The sequence below is a fragment of the Felis catus genome, chromosome X, assembly GCF_018350175.1.
Source record: "Felis catus isolate Fca126 chromosome X, F.catus_Fca126_mat1.0, whole genome shotgun sequence".
NCBI lineage: Eukaryota > Metazoa > Chordata > Mammalia > Carnivora > Felidae > Felis > Felis catus.
This window is the reverse complement of record NC_058386.1, coordinates 96194507-96216147: the sequence shown is the minus strand read 5'-3', so window position 1 is coordinate 96216147 and position 21641 is coordinate 96194507. Positions and strand designations below refer to the sequence as shown.

At 44.3% G+C, this 21641-nt stretch overlaps 1 protein-coding gene across 2 annotated transcripts in view; it reads left to right on the top strand.

Moving 5' to 3' along the window:
- The first annotated feature begins 15988 nt into the window (after window positions 1-15988).
- The window catches only part of KLHL13 (kelch like family member 13), a 203567-nt gene continuing 197914 nt past the window's right edge, over window positions 15989-21641 (top strand). For both annotated transcript variants that reach the window (XM_023249501.2, XM_023249500.2), the window contains exon 1: window positions 15989-16284. The gene's annotated coding sequence lies outside the window, so the exon portion shown is untranslated. The remainder of the gene's footprint in view (window positions 16285-21641) is intronic.

Here is a 21641-nt window from a genome sequence, read left to right as displayed (position 1 = left end):
TCACCCATTAAAACCTGCTTTTGGTTTCACCAAAGTATTTTGCTGATGTTCTTATATGGCATGCATATATAGCCGGCACCTAGAATCGTACTGTAGAGAAGACGTGACAAATACTTCTTCAATTGAGTTAGTTAATAAAACCGAACCAGAAGTTGGTAGTAAAGAGAATGGCAAACCTCCGGTGCAGAAAGTGTTCTCTTTTTCTTTCTTTCTTTCCTTTCTTTCTTTTTAACATTTATTTATTTTCGAGAGAGAGAGAGACAGAACGCGACTGGGGGAGGGGCAGAGAGCGAGGGAGGCACAATCTGAAGCAGGCTCCAGGTTCTGAGCTGTCAGCACAGAGCCCAATGCAAGGCTGGAACCCACGAACCGTGAGATCATGACCTGAGCCGAAGTTGAACGCTGAACCGACTGAGCCACCCAGGTACCCCAAGAGTTCTCTTTTTCTTAATATTTTATTTTAGAGAGAGAGAGTGTGTGTGTGTGAATGAGGGAGAGGAGCAGAGAGAGACAAAGAGAGAGAGAGAAAGAATCTCAGGCAGACGCCACACTCAGCAAGGAGCCTGACTCGGGGCTCAATCCCATGACCCTGGGATCATGACCTGAGCCAAAACCAAGAGTAGGACACTCAATCGACGGAGCCACCCAGGCTCCTCGGAAAGAGTTCTCTTTTAACAAATACCATTATATCTTCTCTTTCTTGCCCCATTTACTACGTTTACATCCGAACATATATGTTTTTCCTAATTGAGTTCTTGAATAACAAAATCATAAACTCCAGAAGGATACAAAAGAAATGAATAACAATGGTTATGTGAGATGGTGGTAGTAGGTAGAATGGGACATAAATGGAAAGACTTTTTCACTGGATATCACTTTTTTTTAATGCTTATTTATCTTGAGAGAGAGACACACAGAGTGCGAGCAGGGGAGGGGCAGAGAGAGAGGGAGACACAGAATCTGAAGCAGGCTCCAGGCTCCGAGCCGTCAGCACAGAGCCTGATGTGGGGCTTGAACCCACGAACTGTGAGATGATGGCCTGAGCCGAAGTCAGACACTTAACCACCCAGGCGCCCCTAAATTTATTTTTGTTAATGTATATTTATTTATTTTTGAGAGAGAAAAAGACAGCATGAGTTGGGGAGGGGCAGAGAGAGAGGGAGACACAGGATCCGAAGCAGGCTCCAGGCTCTGAGCTGTCAGCACAGACCCTACACGGGGTTCGAACTCAGGAACTGTGGGATCATGACCTGAGCCGAAGTCAGATGTTTAACTGACTGAGCCGCCCAGGAGCCCCAAGCACCTTTTTTTCTTGAAAGTTTATTTATTTTGAGAGAGACAGAGACAGTGCCAGTGGGGGAGGGGCAGAGAGAAAGGGAGAGAAGATCCTAAGCAGGCTCCACGCTGTCAGCACAGAGCCCAACATGGGGCTCGAATCCATGAAACGATGAGATCATGATCTGAGCCGAAATCAAGAGTCTGACGCTTGACCGACTGAACCACCCCTGCGCCCCTGCCTTAAGCACCTTTGAAATTGATGGAGTGGTTTTACAAAGCATAACTTAAAGTAGTTTAGTTATGGTAGTGCACACATTTTGATACACTTTTGGGCTTTTTAAAATGGGATTCTATTTATATAGCTGCCTCAGTTACTCATTTCTGTATGATCAATTACCCCAAAATTAAATGGCTTAAAACAACATTTGATTGGCTCACTCTGCTGTGAGCTGGCAGTTTGGGCTGGGCTTAGCTGAGAGGGCTTGTCCCTGCGTTACCAGCTGTTGGCGTGCCTTATTCCCGAGTTTGGGCTTATTCGTGTCCCGTGGTGGTTAGCTAGCTATCAGCAGGGATGATGGACGTAACCGGGCCAAGTGCCACTCACATTCCTGTAGGCTAGCCTGAACTTCTTCACATGGTTGCTAGCTTCTATCACCAGCAAGGGAGAGCAAGCCCCAATGCCTAAATGCGTTTCAGGCCTCTGCTTGTGACTTGTTTGCTCATGTACATTGGCCGGGGAAGTCACTGAGTCAATGTGGGAGGCCAAGGTCAAAGTCAATGCGTTGGAGGGCTACAGGAAGGTAATGGGTACAGGGAGATGTGATTCAGTGGGGCCATTGCTATTAAAGTAATTGTTACGATTTCTAAACGTGTCCCTTGTTTTCTTAAAGCACTGATAGTAAATGAACTCAACTCATGGCCAGGGAATTCTGTAAACCCCTGAACGCTAATGATAAGTTACAGCTGTTGTCATAGGCTGATTTAAAGTTTTAGCACCACTTACTATTACCATCTAAAATACTGAGACACATCATATCACTGCCTTGCTCCCAATTTCCCCATGGCTTCTTACTGCAGTCAGAATAATATTAACATTTTGAGGCGCCTGGGTGGCTCAGTCGGTTAAGCATCCAACTCTTGGTTTCAGCTCAGGTCATGATCTCACAGTTCATGGGTTCAACCCCTGCCATCGGGCTCTGGGCTGGTAGCTTGGAGCCTGCTTCGGATTCTCTGTTTCTCTCTCTCTCTCTGCCCCTCGCCTGCGTGTGCTCTCTCTCTTGCTCTCAAAAATAAATAAATAAAAACACTAAAAAAAAATAATATTAAAATTTCTTGACACAGCCCACAGGCCCTAAGTGATTTTGTTTTTTCTACATCGACATGATGTTGTTTTCATGACATCATGCCCTATCTCTTGGCTGATAATGTACCATCCTTCAGCTCTCATTGGCTCTTTTCTCTTCCTTTAGTGCATCAAATCCATTCCACCTCAGGGCTTTTCGCTTGCCATTCCTTCCCTGGAACGATTTTCCCTCCGATCTTTGCTTGGATGGCTTCCTCTCATCATTCAGGTCTCTGTACAAATTTTACTTCCCTAGAGCAGTGTTTGCTCCCCACCCCTTCAGAAGTAACCCTTCTCCCATCTCAGATCACTCACTATCCCATTTCTCTGTTTTATTTTCTTCCCAACACTTATTACCCGGAATTATCTAACAATATTAACGAAGTAACTAAAGGCCTGGCGTACTCAGTCTTGACCTTGGAATCTTTACCTGTAAGTTGGAGAGGTGGGATCTTATCTAAAGTCCTTTCCAAGTCAAAAAGTTTGCACTTCCCATGCCTATAACTCAGTTTTTAGATGAAGTTTGAGCCGTGTGTGTGTGGGGGGGGGGGAACTGTCAATAACAAAGAATATGGAATAAAGATCCTGTATATAACTTTTATGTTGGGAAAAATCTGTCACAGTGATTTCCAAATACATAAGAATGTAGTTTAGGAAGAGGAATAATGGAGAAACCAAAATTGAAAAAAACTAATTAGCATTGTCACTGTATCTATTCAACGTTTCATTAAAAAAAAAAAAGGTTTTTCCGGCTTTATTGAGACATGTGTAAGTTCAAGGCATACAGCACAATGATTTATTATATACCCAGGTATCATGAGTAAAAATATCATTTTTCCCCCCTATTCCACTGATAAGGCCAGAGCAGGGCAGACGGGAGCCCTCCCCTGGGTGGCACCAGAATGTCCACATTTAATCAAAATGCTATAACATAGACTCCAGAGCCGCCCTGCCTAGGATCAAAGCCCAGTTCTGCCTCTGACTCACTGTGAATCCTTAGGAAAGTGAGCCAACATCCTGTGTTTCAGATTGTGCCTCTGAAACGAGGATGCTGATGGCACTTGCCACGTGGGATTCTTGCGGGGATTGAATGAGATACTGTTTGTGAAGGCTCTAGCACTTTAGCTGTGCACCATAGCACTCAACAAATATTAGCCGTCGTTAGTGATTGTAATCAGGGAACAGCAGTGGACGTCAGACCCAAAGAATGGCAAGGGAAGGCTGGTGTGTCGGTTGGGGTGACGAGTGAGAGGAGCAAGTTGTGTGTGGCTACTTACAGGAGGAGCTCCTGGTTGTACATATCTTGTAGTGTAAGGAAATAGTTGCTAAAAAAAAAAAAATTCCCAAAAGTACCAGGAAAATTCAAATGTAACTGAAACACGCTTTCCTCTATCTTGAATGTACAAATGTGGGATTTATACCCAAACTCTGCATTTAGGTGGCTTAAAGTACATAGGGCCGGAATCAAAAAGAGATGCATAGCTTAAAACTCTTCGGGTAGGTAGATAAGTCACATTCTGAAACTTTAGAAGTGGCTGGTATGAAGTTTCAAGGACAATACGGAATCGCCTCGTTAAAGTGTAACTGACTGATGGAGAATCTGAGACCACGTAGACCGAAACTGAGATTTTGCCCTTTTGATGGAAAAATAAAAGCATTGCCAAAAACATCAGTATTATAAACAAGATTGTATCAGGAGAATCTAAAGTCCTTAAAAGAATAAACACTATGGATGCACTCTTTTAGGTATAATTGCTATGCTCATATAGTCACTCCTTCACATCGCATACTTACATAGTGACTTGAGCCAATGATGATAGTATTGAGTACATAGTATTTATTCGTGCACTCCCAATATTCCAGGCTTCATTTGAAACACTGGGATTCAGTAACAAACAAAACAGAACCGGTCCATCCCTTCGTGGGGCTTACATTCTAGTAAGAAGATGAAGAAGGGTTTGCGTTCACGGGATGATATGATTTGACGAGTACAGCGTGCTGTGGCCATAGTTCAGAAATCCCTGGTGCAGTCTGGAATATGAGGAAAAGTCTCCTGGAGCAAAACAGTAAGAGACACCTGAAGAATAACAGAAGTTTTCTAGGAGACAGCACCGGGGAATGGTGTGCTTAGACAGTGGAAACAGCGTATGGGAAAGAATTCGGATTAATAGAGGTCTGTCAAGGGCTTCGACCAACTCTTTGCCAATCTAATTTGCATTTCTCTATGTACTCGAGAGTAATACACATTGGTTTTCTTATAAATCTTCCATGAGTCCAAACCTTCACACGTTCAGACAACGCATGGCTATTATTCACAAAATGTCTTCTGTTCTTAACTCGGTACACTCAGTGGGTAATTGGCCGGAAATGTAATAGCTGGCTTGTGCGTGCAATCCAAATCCTTTACAATGTTCGTAGGTTTTCTACGTAACATTTGCTATTGTAGCATATTACCGCACGATGCCGTTGTAGTTTATAAGCGGTATGTGGAAGACCCTCTGATGTGTAGACGACAAAAACTTACATTTTTCCGTGTCATTTCCTGCACTCAGAGGGTACTGTGTGAAGGCGGTAGTGCTGGAGACCATTCGGTGGTATATTTTATACACAGAATTTCACATATATATGTAATTTCAGCTTACTTTGGGTCAGTAAACCAGATCTCTAGACCTCTAGCCATTAGCCACGTGTGCCTGCCTATCTAGCAGTTGGAATGTGGCCAGTCTGAACTGAGATGTATTCTAAGTGTGAAATACACATCAGACTTCAAAGACTTTCTCCGAAAAAGAGGAATGGAAAATATCTCGTTGATTGTTTTTTGTAATGATTACATGCTAAAAAAAATCGTTTTGTTTTATTGCATTAGATGCAATATGTTATTAAGTTAATGTCACCTTTTTTTTTCACTTTAAAAGTGTGGCTGCTTGAAAATTTAAAATTGCATTTGTGGCTAACATCTGGGGCTCACATTATATGTCTATTGGCTGGCACTGCTCTAGGCTTCTTTTTAATTTTCTTTAGTGTTTATTTTTGAGAGAGAGAGAGAGAGAGAGAGAGCGCGAGCGAGCATGAGTGGGGGAGGGGCAGAGGGAGACACAGAATCCCACGCAGGCTCCAGGCTCCCAGCTGTCAGCACAGAGCTTGATGCGGGGCTCAAACTCATGAACCGTGAGATCATGACCTGAGCCGAGGTCGGTTGCTTAACAGAATGAGCCACCCAGGCGCCCCAAGACTTCTTTAATTTGTCTATGTCAGCGAAGGCTGAGGCTAATCAGAAGACACGGCTAAGGTGTGCTCTGACCGTTAGCGAGCTTGAGTCCTCACTGCTGGTTAGTAAATGTTTGGCTTTTGAGTCGAATCAGTTACTGTAACAGATCAGCATCTGCGGATGCGATGGAGACTTTGTCCGCGGTGAGGGATTAGAGGAAGAAACTGGATCAGATGCTGCTCGGGTCCCACCTAACCATAAGAGGAGATCCTGAACACCGTCAGGTTTATGAAAGTGGGACCACTGCTCCCAAAGAGTTCTTGCTGCCTATTTTGGCCCTGAAATAGCAAGGCTAGTCTGTAAGAAGGAAATGCCATGTTACGGCGGCGGAAAGTTAACCCGAAGAAATAGAAGCCAAGCCCCCTTATAGACAAAGTTCCCGTGTTCATGTTCACTGTCGCCAAGAATAAAGATGGCAAACCCTGGCAAAAATACTTTGCGATGCTCCACATTTCATCTTCAAGCACGTTAGTGACGTTAATTTGTGAATCGTCACAATTTGTGACATGTTTACTGAGTGTTATTATCCCATTGATGAATTAGGGAAGAGTCAGGGAAGGTGGAAGGCTTGCCCATGTTAGAAGGTGTTCAGGAGGGCTCACCTGCCAGCATGGAAAACGGGAAATGGAAACCCTTTCGAAGGCCGGCTGTGGTAGAATAGCACGTTCTCGCTTTCTACATTCCCCTAACAGAATTGAACAACTGTACGACACTTTTGTAAATTGACATTGACTCAAATGTACCTGCTGGGTTTGATATTTAAAGCAAGGATGTGCAGGGGCGCCTGGGTGGCTCATTCGGTGAAGCATCTGACTTCGGCTCAGGTCATGGTCTCGCACCTCATGAGTTCGAGCCCCACATCGGGCTCTGTGCGCACAGCTCGGAACCTGGAGCCTGCTTCGGATTCTGTCTCTCTCTCTCTCTCTCTCTGTCTGTCTCTCCCCTGCTCCCACTCTGTATGTGTGTCCCCCGCTCTCTCAAAAATAAATAAACATTAAAAAGAATTTTTTTTTTTTTTTTTAAAAAGCAAGGATGGGCAGACATTACTTTCTCCAGTGTATTTGTTTTTGTAACAGTCTTACTCTGGGCCTAGTTTGTTTAGAGTATGGATTACTTGTTTGTTAGACATATTTATTTATCCCACGAGTATTTGTTAAACCCTCGTTATCACCCTTATTCCTGACATCAGGAAGCTTACAGTCTAGTTAAGAAGTGGCAGACACGTAAAAAATACCAGAAGGTGTTTTAGGTACTCTGATAAGAGAAGTAGGTTCTAGATAATGATGACGTCCAAGACTTAGGTAGTACTTCCTATGGGCCAGGCACTATTCTTTTGTTTAAGTTTATTTATTTATTTTGAGAGAGTGGGAAAGAGAGGGAGAGAGAGACAACAAGAGAGGGGCCAAGAGAGAGGAGAGAGACGATCCCAAGCAGGCTCAGTGCTGTCAGCACGGAGCCTGACACGGGGCTCGATCCCATGACCATGGGATCATGACCTGAGATGAAATCAAGAGACAGACGTTTAACTGACTGAGCCGCCCAGAAACCCCAAGGACCAGGCACTGTTCTAAGTGTATTCATGTATAATGACTTATTCAGCCTTCAGGAGAATCCTGTAGATAAGGAATTACTAGTATTCCCATTTTACTGAATACTGTAAATGGGCAAAAAGAGATTCAGTAATTTGCCCAAGGTCACAGTGAGTGGCGGAGCTTGGATTCAAACCCAAGTAAACTTTGCTCTTCACCACTGCCCAAAGGTGTGTGTGCATTGCCACCTGGACGGACAGGAAATGCTTCTTAGGGAAAGTGACACAGGAGCTGCGTCTGGTCAGAGGAGAAGCTGTTTGCTAAGACGGCAAGAAGAGGGCTTCCTAGTATGGCGATCGGAACAGAGACCTGGCAAAACGAAGCACTTACCTTAAGATTACCAGGTTCAGGAGAAAGGAGAGGGGAAGGTGGCAAGGGGTGGGGGGGCGAACAGAGTAGGCCATTCAGAGCTACAGGGAAGGAAAAGGTGGGCAAACGAGGAAACTCGAAACTGCTGACAAAGTGAGTTTAGCAGAATATCTAAGGCTTCATTTACCTGCGTGCCCTTTTAGCACAGACAGCTGAAAAACTTTAACTCGATTTAAGTCACCGGTTGTGTGACCAAGGCAAATCAGTTTAGTTCTCTGGGCCTCACTCTTCTTATCAGTGAAATCAAGGTTGAAGACAAAATGATCTTTGAGTTCCCTTCCAGCACTGGTCTTGTGATTTCTGTGGGTCTAATGTGCAAAGAAGGAGCCAATTTTGAACTGATAAGTGACATATTTAGATATGCATTTGAGAAAGAGGACACTACGTTATATGGTAATAGCATGGTAAATCTTCAAGGTTTATTTATTTATTTTGAGAGACAGAGAGAGAGAGAGACAGAGAGAGACAGAGAGAGACAGAGAATCCCAAGCAGGCACCGCACTGTCAGTGTTGAGCCCATGCGGGACTTGAACTCACAAACCGTGAGATCGTGACCTGGGCCGAAGTCAAGACACTTAACTGACTGAACCACCCTGGCGCCCCTTGTGATAAGTCTTTAAAAAGGCATCTGAAGCTTTAAACTTCAACAGTTGCTCTGGACACTTCCACCTGGAGAGTGTTACCATGTTCCCCTCCACTCTCACTTCTATGGTTATAGCACACCTGATTCTCCTTTGGTTCTGCTGTGTTCTTGTTTCTTACTTGGAAGTGGCCTCTTTTCTTTTCCATTGTTCTTTTGGTGTCTCATCGGGCACCTAAGACTTCTGTGAGACTGAGTTCCCCTGAGTTTTCTTAATTCTTTCCATTGTTTTAACCACCATCTCTCTGTAAATATGTTATGATTGCCCTGTTTTATTTTGTTTTTGTTTTTTAGATATTATTTTAAAGTAATCTCTACACCCAACTTGGGGCTCTGACTCACAAGCCCCAGATCAAGAGTGGCCTGCTCTACTGACTGAGCCAGCCAGGCATCCCAACTGCTCTACTTTCCAGCTCTGGTGGGTACAGTCCTATTTAAAAATGACATGGCTAAAACATGACTTTGCATCAGATTTTCTCTGAAGCCTTTTCTATCAGAAAAGCAAAATCACATTGTTTTCTTCTTCCATGCTCAGTATAGAAAAATCAGAAAGTACAAACAAACGAAAGAACATAATCACACCCATATTCCTACACAGCAGTGGATAATTACTGGTACTATTTCACTGTATAGTTTTCTCTGGATGTACCTATATGTGTATATCGTGTTGGTATCATACATACTGTTTGGCAACGTATCATGAACCTCTTTCCATTTCAATACATAAAAGCAGATATCACCTTGAAAGACTGAATTATTCAGTTATATACTCTTAAAATGTATTTAACCACATTCCTGATGTTGGGAATTTATTTCCAACATCCGTATCAATAGATACAACAAACAGTGTTTATATGAATTCCCTGCAGCTCCAATCGTGCCTAAAGTCATGACCACGATTTCCCCCAATTTTTTTAAATAAACATATTTATTTATTTATTTATTTACTTATTTATTTTAAGCAAGCTCCATGCCCAACGTGGGGCTTGAACTCATGGCCCCAAGATCAAAGAGTCTCATGGGCCACTGACTGAGCCAGCCAGGTGGTCCCATTTTCCCAAATCCTTAATGGCGAGGCTAAGATTTTTCCCATCTAGTCTAGATTCCATGTGGGCCAGAGATTAGTTCATGGATCCAGAAGTCAGTACCTGATAAAAAAGGGGCCAATCAGAGACACTCCAATGGACTATGGAACTGGGTTTTAGAGATCCTAGCTTCAGTGTGGTTGGTCTCTTGAATAGGAGGAGATATAGAATAGGGGAGCTATAACCTAAGGGTTTGTGGCCAATCATATCCTACCATATGCAGCCAGGAAAGCATAAAGTTCCAAAATAATAAGAGAGAATAATGAAGTAGATTCCTGGATAACATACAGAGACAGAAGATGGAGATCGTCCTGCCAACTTTTCAGTCTCTGATTCTAATCCATTCCTGGATCTTGACTGTATCCCTGTTTTTATATTCTGATTCTCAGAAAGAGAATAAAATAGAGACAGTGCAGTTTGTCCAGGCATGTGACTGATATTTTAACAGCTTTATTGAGATACAAGTGACATACAGTGAACTGCGTGCATTTAAAGTGTACAGTTGATAAATATTGACGTTTGTCTACACGGGTGAAACCATTACTGCAGTGGTGATAATGAACATATGAGTCACCGTTAAAAGTTTCCTTGTACTTCTTTGTCATTCTTACTTCCCCTCACTCCCTATTCTCAGCCCCAGGCAATCACTGATCTGCTTTGGGTCGCTATAAATTCATTTTGATTTTCTAGAATTTTATATAAATGGAATCACGTACCTCTTTTTGTGTGGCATCTTTCACTTAGGATTATTATTTTGAGATTCACCCAGGTTGTTATATATATCATGTTGTAGCATGTCAGTGGAGAGACAGATAACAGTTATACACTACTTCTTGTAGAAGCCTGCTTGTTTTCTCCCCTTGAAGATTTTACAAATGTAACATGTCTAAAAAGGGAACTTTTTCTTTTTTTAAGTTTATTTATTTATTTTGAGAGAGAGCATGGGGGAGGGACAGAGAGAGAGAGGGAGAGAGGAAATTCCAAGCAGGCTCCACATGGTCAGTGCAGAGCCCAACGCGGGGCTCAATCTCACGACCAGGAGATCATGACCTGAGCCCAAATCAAGTGGATGCTTAACCGACTGAGCCACCCAGGTGCCCCTAAAAAGGAACTTTTTATGCAACACCCTTCCCCCCAAACCTTGCTCCGATCTTCCCCAACTTATTAAATGACATCGTCTTTCATCTAGTTGAATGGGTCTTCCTAGTTGCTGGGTCATCCTCTTTAGTAGACCTTTAATCCATGTGCCTTTTGTCTGTCTCTATCGCCACCACCCTATCCTAAGCTGCGTCATTGCTTGTCTGCCTACTTCAGCCTTCTCGCCCATCTCTCTGCTTGGCTTTTGCCCACGGCCAACTCAGAGAAGCCATGGTGATTCTAAAACATACATTGCCTCTTATCGCTCTCGTGCTTAAAGCCCGTCAATGGTATTATTTGCACTTGAAGTCAATTCCAAACTCTTCACTGTGGCCTGCAAGGCCCTACAGGATCTAGCCTTTGCCAGCATCTCCGACTTCACCACGTTCTCCTCCGCTCCCTCGGTACTCACTGGCCTTCTTTCATTCGGCAAATGCATCAAGCTCTTTCCCACTGCAGGCATGTACCCATGATTGTCTTTTGGTATGAATGGAAGGAGGAAGGAGAGAGGGATTGCAGCCAGAGGGTGACGAATGGGCAAGTTAAAAGGGAGACTCGTGTATTGTTTGAAGACAGAGTAAGAAGTCAGTTGAGACATAGAAACTGAGGGCCCTTTGTGCATGTGGGGGTCTCCGTAGGTGCAGTTCTCTGTAGAGTTGGCTGGAGCATCTAGGTTAAGAGAGGAACTTATCTGATAGCTTTATTTGTAGAATCCTATGCTTATAGAGTCCCCAGTAAAGTTTTGATTCCTAACCCCTCAAATTCGAGCTCCTGTAAGTATTAAATGCATAGGACCTGTGCTGAGAAGTCAGCTCTGCAAAGTTTTGACAGAAGAGGGCAGGCTTAGAATCTTCTCAAAGGCCCCCACACAGAGTTAGAGTAGCTTATGGCTAGGGTCACCTTTGATGCTAGAAAGCCTGTACAGATACTTTAGATCCTTTCCTCCCTCTGACTCTTCCAGCTCGAGCTTGGCCTCTGCTTGAAGCCCAGTTAAGAGCTCACTTATTCTAGAGTTCATTATCTGACTAAGGGGGTGGGAGCATATTGGTTTCTCTTCACTCACCAAGTGTGTATTTCTTTCTTTGTGTGTTCAAACACATAACCCTACCTCCATCACACTATATAATATATATAATATATTGGGATATATTATATATATACATATATGTATATTACGATGAAACATATATAGTATATATATAACATATTATATATAATATATATTGTAATATATATTATATATAATGTTATATATAATATATATACAATATATATTATATTAATATTTATAAATGTATTTATGTATATATTTATATAATAATGTTATATATCATATAAATATATATTTATATGATATAGAAACATTAATATATATTATATATTTACATATTTATATATACATATATACATATATTTACATATATACATATATTTACATATATATTTATATGATATAGAAATATTAATATATAAATATATTTATATATAAATATAATATATAAATATTATATATGTGTATATATAACATACATACGTGTATACACACACACACGTTTAACTGACTGAGCCACCCAGGTGCCCCTCCGTCTGTCCTTTAATCAAAGTTAACATAATTGTAATTCTTGGGTTTAACCTCTGTTAGGCACACAGCAGGTTCACAAATGTGTCTTGAGGGACTAGGCATCAGCCATGGCTTTGTGCTCTTTGGTGTGTGTGTGTGTGTGTGTGTGTGTGTGTACGTGTGTGTCCACATCTGCCTGTGTGGCCTCTGTCTTGGTGAATTTTTGCAAGTATATAATTAAACTGGTGCCATCAAAACTTTGGAGGGTGTGGTAGGCAGAATTCTAAGATGACCTCCAAGATTCTAGGTGTGTGGTGTAGATGCCCCATATATTCCCCTCCCCTTCAGGGTAGTATGCTGTGAGATCACTCTGACGATTAGGTTACATTGTATGACAGAGGTGAAGAGATTTTGAAGATGGAATTAACGTCCCTTCTGGACGTGAGAGCTCTCCTGCGGACCTTGACAAAGCAACTGCCTATGTTAGAAACTGCCTATGGAGAGGGGCAGTCTCCGGAGCCTGTAAGTGCTGAGAGTCTCAATCCTACAACCACGAGGAACTGAATTCAGACAACAGCGTGAGTGAGCTTGGAAGTAGGACTCTGAACTCCATGTGTGAATGCAGGCAGGCTGACACCTTGCTTGTAAAGCTTTGTGAGACCCTGAGCAGTGCACCCAGCTCGGCCCTGCCTGGACCCCTGACCCATGGAAGCGGCAACAACTGTGTGTGCTTTTAGGCTGGCCACCAGGTTTGTGGCAGTTAACAACGACTCGTACAGGGGATACTCCAGCCAGCATTTAAAATGTTTGCCCTGATATTAGTTGGGTAGAGCTGCACCACAGACTGCATAGCTTAAACAACAATAAGCAAGAGAAATTTCTCTTCTCACAGTTCTCATAGAGGCTACATGTTGAAGATCAAAGTTTGGTCTCTTCAGTGGCCTCTTTCCTTGGCTTGTTAACGTCTCACTGTATCCTCACATGGTCCTTCCTCTGTGTGCATGTGTGTATGTGTCCTGATCTCCTCTTCATGAGGACAACAGTCACGTTGGATTAAGGCCCACCCTAAACACTCCATTTCCATTTAATTACCTCTTTAAAGAATTCATCTCCAAATAAAACTGCATTCTGAAGTATTGGGGGTTACGATTAAACATATGAATTTGAAGAGGGAGACACAATTCAGCCCATAACAGCCATTAGCCTTTTCTGTATTCTTTTCACCAGTATTTTCTTTTGATTGTTTTCTTATTTCCCGAATCCCTGTCGTATCTCCGCATTCTTCAGATTTTTTACCATACAGTTGCATTTCAAATGCTTTTCTTAGTTCTTGACATTTTTGGGTACAGGTTAACATGTTAAATCCTTCATAATTACATCTCTAGCTTGTAGTGACTAGTCTGATATTTTACATTGACATTCGCCACACACACACACACACATACACACACACACATATATTTTTTTACATGTTTACAAGGTACTTTCACATGCCTTATTTTATCTGAAATCCAGAAAAATGCAGTCAGCAAGTCTGGTCAATATCTTTATTATCCCCACCCTAAATTCAGGAAAACACAGGGCACCTGGGTGGCTCAGTTGGTTAAGCGTCCAACTTTGGTTCAGGTCATGATGTCGTGATTCACTGGTTCATGGATTTGAGCCCCGTGTCAGGTTCTCTGCTGACAGCTCAGAGCCTGGAGCCTGCTTCAGATTCTGTGTCTCCTTCTCTCTCTGCCCGTCACCCCGTTGTGCTCTCTTTCTGTCTCAAAAATCAATAAGCATTAAATTTTTTTTTTTTTGTAAATTCAGGAAAACAGACTCAGAGAGTTGATGGGGCTAACAATGTCACATAGCACATTAGTGTCTTATAACCACAAGTTAGAGTGCTCTGTCCAGTGGATTAGCTACTCAAAATATCCTAACCCAAACAGCAAATAAATCCTACAGAGTAAGTGTAATTATGATATCTTATTCCTATCCGATCGTTCAAATTCAGATTCTATAATTAATTCTATCCTTGGTATGCATCACGAAGGGTTTTCTCATCCGGTGAATAAGGGCCGTGGAGGCCACACCTGATGATCCATTTTCCTGTCTTTTCTGTTTGAGAACTTACTGTCAAACAACCCCACTTGGACCTTTTTTTATGGCAGGGATGGCACAATGACTTGGATGTGTAGTTTTTAGCTATTTTTAACCTACGTGCCAGGTTTTTAATATATGCCAAAATGAATTGCTTTAAACATATCTCCTCAGTGAGATTGTAACCTTCTCTAACAGGTGCTTTCCACATAATAGGCGTTTTGTGTGTAATATACATATACGATAATTAATGAATAAGCATGGTGGAGAAGCCGATGAATGCATTCCGGTTAACAAATATGAATTGCGTGGAAAATACTGACGGATAAAAGATAGCAGTGCAAATTCCATGTGCATTTGGAGTCTCTTCACCAGTTTGATAAAGCCTTACGATGTGGTCATATCTTTAGTTCTAGAAAGTTTTCCAGCAGCTGATTATTTTCGAAGTTACCTACAATCCGCTGCTAGAATTTCAGTGTATGGAATTTGAAACACCAAGTCAGCAATGTTGAGATCTCAGATACCTGCTCCGTTTACCGGTAGGCAAAGTGAGAAATATTAGGAAATATAAAGAGCTAGTCCCCACAATGCCCCCGTCACCTCCTTAAGAAAACAAAACAAAACAGTGAGTAAACTGGCTGTTAACAGCAAGCTCCCATTATTTTTCGGAGGAGGAGCCTGGAATTACAAGGAGACAAGGCAAAGGGAGAGGCGTAAGAAGGTGGCCTCAGGCTGTAACCTTCTGGAAGGCAAGCAATGAATAGACCTGCAAGGGGAAAAACAGGCTTGACTGGGGTTTTTGTTGGGAGCCTGGTGGCGGAGGGCTTGGGCGCTGGCATCACACTGCTCGGGATCCCGGGTCCTGCTCTGTCCCTTGCTCATTGCGTAACCTTCGCAACTCGTTTGACCTTTACGCCTCAGTTTTCTCACTTGCAAAATGGAGATAACGATCATGTGCACCTCGCGGAGCAGCGGTGAGAGTTAAGCGAATTGGTAATAGTTCAGCGCGTGGTTCGTAGTAAACGCTCAGCAAAATGTTAAACTGCCGTATTTGTTGTTATTCTTCCTGTTTCTTCATAGTCTGTACTCCCGTGCGGGGGGTGGGGGGGTGGGGAAGCGAGGGAGCGCTCATCGCACCAGAAGGCTTGTTTGGAGGTGCGCGCCCCGCCGAGGTGCAGGCGGCACCGCTGCCAGGGCACACCCCGGCTCCCGGGCCCTCGGTGACTGTGACGGGCCGAGACTACGGCTGGCCTCCTGCTCGAGTGGCCAACCCGGGGCGCGCGCGCTGCCGGCCCCGGGTACTTGACAGTTTTCACCTCTCCTGCCTCCCGGGCACTAGAGGCCATGTGTGCTCAAACTCGGGCGTCCCGGTTTCGGAAGCGCGAGGGCCACTTGGCGGTCCCCGCCCCCACCCCCCGCCCCTGCCCGGGCCCACCCTCGCCGCGCGCTGGCGGTGGGGGAGGAGTTCTGCTCGGACCCTACACACGGTCCTAGCCCCAGCTCCCCCCCGCCTCCCGCGCAGGCGCCGCCGGGGCCACCCCCGCCGCCATGTTTCCCCCGCCCGCGCGCTCCCTCCCCCCGCCCCCCTCCCCTCCTTAACCGGGCTCCCGCCCCCTCTCTCCCCCCCCCCCCACCCCCCGGTGAGGTCAGGCGGAGGCTCTGCCGCTGCGGCCGCAGCAGCTCAGCTCCCATTCCGGGGAAGCCTGGAACGGGGACTTTCGAAAATAAGTGGAGCGGCATTCGGGTTAGGGTCCGCGCTCTCCGCCTGCGCGACGGCGAAGTGACCGGGGCGAGCAGGGGGTGCGGAGGTGCGGGGGCTGGTGTCTCGCAACCGGACGGAGCCCCGGCTGCGCCGCGCGACTGGCTCTCTGGCCCTCCGAGCGCAGCAGCGGGCTGACGGGCGGCGGGACGCGGGGACGCGGCAAACAAGGTGAGGCAGGGTCCTGAAGTCTCAGGGGCTCCATCAGCCACCTCGTCGCCTCCGGGACCCGGCGCGGCGAGGCGGTGCGGGGTAAGGAGTTGCGATCTGCACCAGGGGCGCAGGGACAGGGGACCAGCTGGGCTCTTTGCACGCCCCCCACCCCCCTTCTTTTTCTCTCGCGTGCGGGTGCGCGCTCATCCCTGCACCTTCTCATCCCTACCTCCCGGACTCGCTGGCTCCGCCAGACGCCTGGCTTCTTTCAGGACTCCCCCCCCCCCCCCCCCCCCCCCCAGAACCCAGTTTTCCTTTGCTTCTTTGTTATCCCTCCAAGATCTTCTCGTTCGGGCTTCCCTGTCGCTGCCCTGACGGTCTGGGGTCCCTCTGCTCGCCTCGGCCCCACTGTCTCTTGCCCTCTAACAGTTTCTGGTTTCTGCCTCGCAACCCATCCCTCCCTCAGAATCTTCTAACTTGGGAGGCTTCGCTGCTGGCTCCCGAGTCAGGAGCACACTCGGCTTCCTCGAAGCTTTTAACTCCGCTCCGAACGTCTTCATCTCTGGATGTCTTGGCTTCTTTGGTTTAATCACAGTTGACTAATGGTTTTCTTGGAAGCTTACGGTCTAGCCTACGGCTAACCGAAATTGATGGGAATGATCCTCTAGTATATTAGCTAAGGAACTCAAAAGTTTCTTTCTAGGTTTCAATAACTTACTCCAAGAACCACAGCCACTTGAAATGTATGTTATGTATGTCCGTGTGTATGTTTGTGTGCGATCCTAGCACATGGCCCTAAATCTGATTCTTCCTCCACTGCTGAGCAGGCCTGAGAAAGAGGAGACAGAGAGTGGGTGGGACGTTTCATGCCTGCTTCCATTTCTCCATCTGCAAACTGGGATGTTCATCTTTTATTGTACTCAGGGAGGATTCTGGTGGTTTGGGGTAGTCCCTCAAGTTAGTGTAGGCTGTTTACTAAGCACATTGGATGGGAACTGAGGGAATCTGGGGTTTAAAACGGCCTCTGTTGGGAGGGGCACCTGCTTTTAATTTTTTTTTTTTTTTTTTTTTTTTTTTTCATTTATTTATTTTTTGGGGACAGAGAGAGACAGAGCATGAACGGGGGAGGGGCAGAGAGAGAGGGAGACACAGAACCGGAAACAGGCTCCAGGCTCTGAGCCATCAGCCCAGAGCCCGACGCGGGGCTCGAACTCACAGACCGCGAGATCGTGACCTGGCTGAAGTCGGACGCTTAACCGACTGCGCCACCGAGGCGCCCCAATTTTTTTTTTTTTTAAAGAAGTCAGAGTTTCTTACTGCACATCTCCTATTTGTATAAGCCATCAAGAAGCAGCGTTTACAAACCAGGTGGTTAAAAAAGAGACTCCTTTTCTGTGGGCCGGAGATTAGTTCACTTAAGTTGGTTTCACACGGTACCACGTATTTTCTCAGCGATGTCGCCTTCCCCCCCATGCAGTTGCCCCAGCAGCTCCCATACTGAGGCTCATTTACTCACTTGCAGGCTGGAATTAGTGTGTGAAGAAAATTGAATGGAGAAGCTGAGAGTGGAGGCAGATACAGTGAATTAGCACATGCTGACGTTTGCGGCTGTGTTTTGGAAATGGGCTATATCTAGTGCTCACATTTGAGAACAGAAAAGTGAAATAGTCAGCCTAGCAGTTATGACATCATTTTACGTTCACAAAGGTTACCTCCTTCGATTGCAAGTTGTTATAAATGCCCTTATACTTAGAATCTAGAATTGTTTGCTGGATGTGTGATCAGGTATGGCCCTTGACATAACATAACGTGCGTTAACGGGTGAGGATCTCAGAAGAAACAGAGTTGCTAAAGAAGGTAAAGGGCTACATTTCACTGCCCTGGGAGCACTCGTTTTGCCAGTGAGACCATGAATGTAGTTTCTGCTGCAACATCAAATGATGTATTTAGAAAATAGATAAATAAGAGCCTCAGTTTCCCCCCACTTTTAAAATCTGCACATTTAGAAGCACACTTTGAAAAGCGTGCTGTGACTATACAGAGTTTGAACTTGATGTTCTGACAAAAGCAGTCTCTAGAAGAATAGTAAAGGCCATTGATTATCAGTTTAGCTAGATGGATTGCAGATGATTTGTAGTTTCTCTCATTTGGTAAGTTCCTGACTTTTATTTAAGAAAATGGGATGTGGTAGGGAAAGAGGATTTATATTAATTGGGCCAATCGCCTAAATCTGTGATTTTCTTGGCAACCCATTCTGGAAAGACATACTAACTTGCAAACTGTTTCAAGGAAAATAGTTTGTATCGTTATGTTATTTTTTTTCCTTTTGTGATTATTAATACTAAATCTAAGCTAAGATTGCCACCCACATGAACTACTTATGTTTGCCAGAAAAGAAAGAAAGTTGGATATGAGTTCGTCTTAAACATTTTGCTGTGAATCTTTTCACTCTGTATTTGATAAACCCACCTGGTATACGCAGAGGTTCTCAGACTGGATGTTCCTGATGTTACTAAACATAACTGTAGTTTGCCGTGGAGTTGCCGCCTTTTTCATTTTCTTTACATTTTACATTACTTCTCCTCATGTAATTTGACTTGCAGTAGTGAAATGAGACTAACCAGTTTTCAAATTGTTTGATTTTGATGTTTAATAAACTACTGTAACCTCGTCAAAGTATTTTTTCTTAAATCCGTTGCTTGAAACGGATCTATTTTTGCTGCTGTGAGATAACTCAACAATTTGCCAGGCATCATCAGATTTCAGAAAATGTAGAAAGATTATGGAAAAATGAACAGCCCTAAAGAAAACATCTCAAAATGGGGGGGGGGGGAGGCTTTTTTTCCAAGTTACTGGCATTCATATCAATCAGATTTTAAATATATTGTTCATTCATTTAGTAATTTATTTTACAGTATTTGTTGAACACCTTCCATATGCCGAGACCCTCTACTGGGCATGAGGCCCTGTGTTACTATTATTTTTTAAATGTGTATTTATTTATTTTTGAGAGAGAGACAGAGACAGAGATAGAGCACAAGCAGGGAGAGGGGCAGAGAGACAGGGAGACACAGAATCCGAAGCAAGCTCCAGGCTCTGAGCTGTCACCACAGAGCCCGACGTCGGGCTCAAACCCATGGACCATGAGATCATGACCTGAGCTGAATGAAGTCAGATACTTAACCGACTGAGCCACCCAGGTGCCCCGAGGGCCTGTATTATTACAAGGCATGATCCTTGCCCTTGTGCAGTCTCCCAGAAGCTATAGTCCACCCAAGGATATAGACAATAAACGAGTAAACAAATGAAGAAGATCCTTACGGATTGTAGGAAGAACAATGGAGGAAATAAGTAACAAAATGTGACATGGAGAATTGGGAAGGGCTTATTTGGCAAGCGTGGTCAGGACAGGTCTCTTAGCAGCAAAGGTGACCTTTGAACAGAGACCTCAGAGAAGAGGGAGTAAACCTACCTTGTGAAGAGCAGAGACCAGAGTAAGCCAAGGCCTTGAGGCAGGAAAATAGACTTCAGGGTGTTTGAGGAGCAGAAAGCAAGCCAGGATGGCTGGACCCCATGAGATGGGGTGGGAGGAGTTGTTAAAGGTGTTCCAGAGGCTAAAGGGAGTCAGGTCATAATACCAGGCCTGGAAATTCTGAGATAGAATTTGGGTTTGATGCTCAGAAGAAGGGGAAGCCATTGAAGAGTGTTTATTAACTACTTTTCTGTGGGAGGTCATTGACTGGGAAAAAAATTACTCAGTGGGAATAAATAAAAATGTGTTTTGCAGAGGCTGTCTAGCTACTCAGGTGTTGCCATTAAGACCTGAGAATGAAAAGCTTTGTTTGATATGTATGCTGCATAAATACAACATACATATAAATTCAGTTCTTCCACTCTGTTTAGATAAGGGGATAGGGGACCGGGCGGTGAATGTGTTGAAAAGCAGTTTACTTTCCACTGTCATATTGTCACCTGTGCCCGGAGGTAAGCTATCACCCGCTTTATTAAAAATCAGATCATTGTTCAACCCAAGCATTTGTTTTCCAAAGAACGAGGTTTTATTTTCTCATAGAAATATGTTTCCTTTGGAAGGTTGGAAGTTTCATTTGAACAGGAAAGAATACTTAGGTTTTAGAAATGGCATTTGAGATTTTTAGAGGAGTTTGCCATTTTCCTTTACTTGTTGCCTTCTCCAGAGTTTTCTTTTTTTTTTTTTTAAGATTTTTAAAAAAGTTTTTATTTATTTATTTAAGTAATCTCTACACCCAACATGGGGCTCCAATTCACAACCCCGATATCAAGAGTCGCCTACTCTTCTGACTGAGCCAGCCAGGTGCCCCTCTCCAGAGTTTTTAAATCACCATTCTTTAAGAGATTAGGGTTATTCTATTCATGCTTAAATTCATTTAGATTTATGGGGTGCCTGGGTGGCTCAGTTGGTTAGGTGTCCAACTCTTCATTTCAGCTCAGGTCAGGATCTCACTGTCGTGAGATCAAGCCCCCACGTCGGGTTCCACGCTGAGCACGGATTAAGATTCTCTCCTTTTCTCTCTGCTCCGCCCCTGCTCTGTGCACTCGCATCCTTTCTCTCTCTCTCTCAAAAAAAAAAAAAAAAAAATTAATTAATTTAGATTTGGTATTTGTTTTGTGCCCTGAGCTCTTGCTCAAAAGCAACCCAGCTTTGAGGTCTGGTCGGCCCCAAATCAGAATTCAGATGGTCATCGACATTCCATAGGGGTAGATCTTAATACTATGGGGCAGTAACCTGCAAAATAATCTGCAACAACTCCTGCAGAGTCTACTTCCTATTCCTTAGCTTCGCACTCAAGGATTCTGGACGGTCTGACCCAGGCCTGCTGCCCTACGTGTCCTTATTATTCTCGTACACAAATCCTCTGTGGGTTTCAAGTGATTTTTCTCCAGTTTGGAACTTTTCTGCTTAGCTTTACTCTTGGCACAGAGTAGGTACACAGTGACCGCTTGTTGGATGGATGCCATGCCACCGTCTATTGGAGAAACCGTCTCCTTTCTTCCCTGTCATTGCAAATCCCCACACGCATCAAGAAACAGTTCAAATCCCGTGTCCTATTTTACACCAAACCCACTGACCCGATCTCCAACTCTGGACGTGAATGGTAATCACACACTTGCCTTGTGTGACATAATTGTGTTTATTGGATGCCTGGCTGTCTCCCCACCAGTCTCCGACTTCATGAAGGTGAGCTAGACCTGGCCTGCTTTGCTCATCATTGTATCCTGAACACCTGGCATATGGTACGCCCTCTAGAAATAGTCGTGGAATAGCAAATCGATGGCGGTTGGTGATGTGTCTCCGGTTAGTGTTTTGGATACTTAAATCGTTTAATACCGTTTTA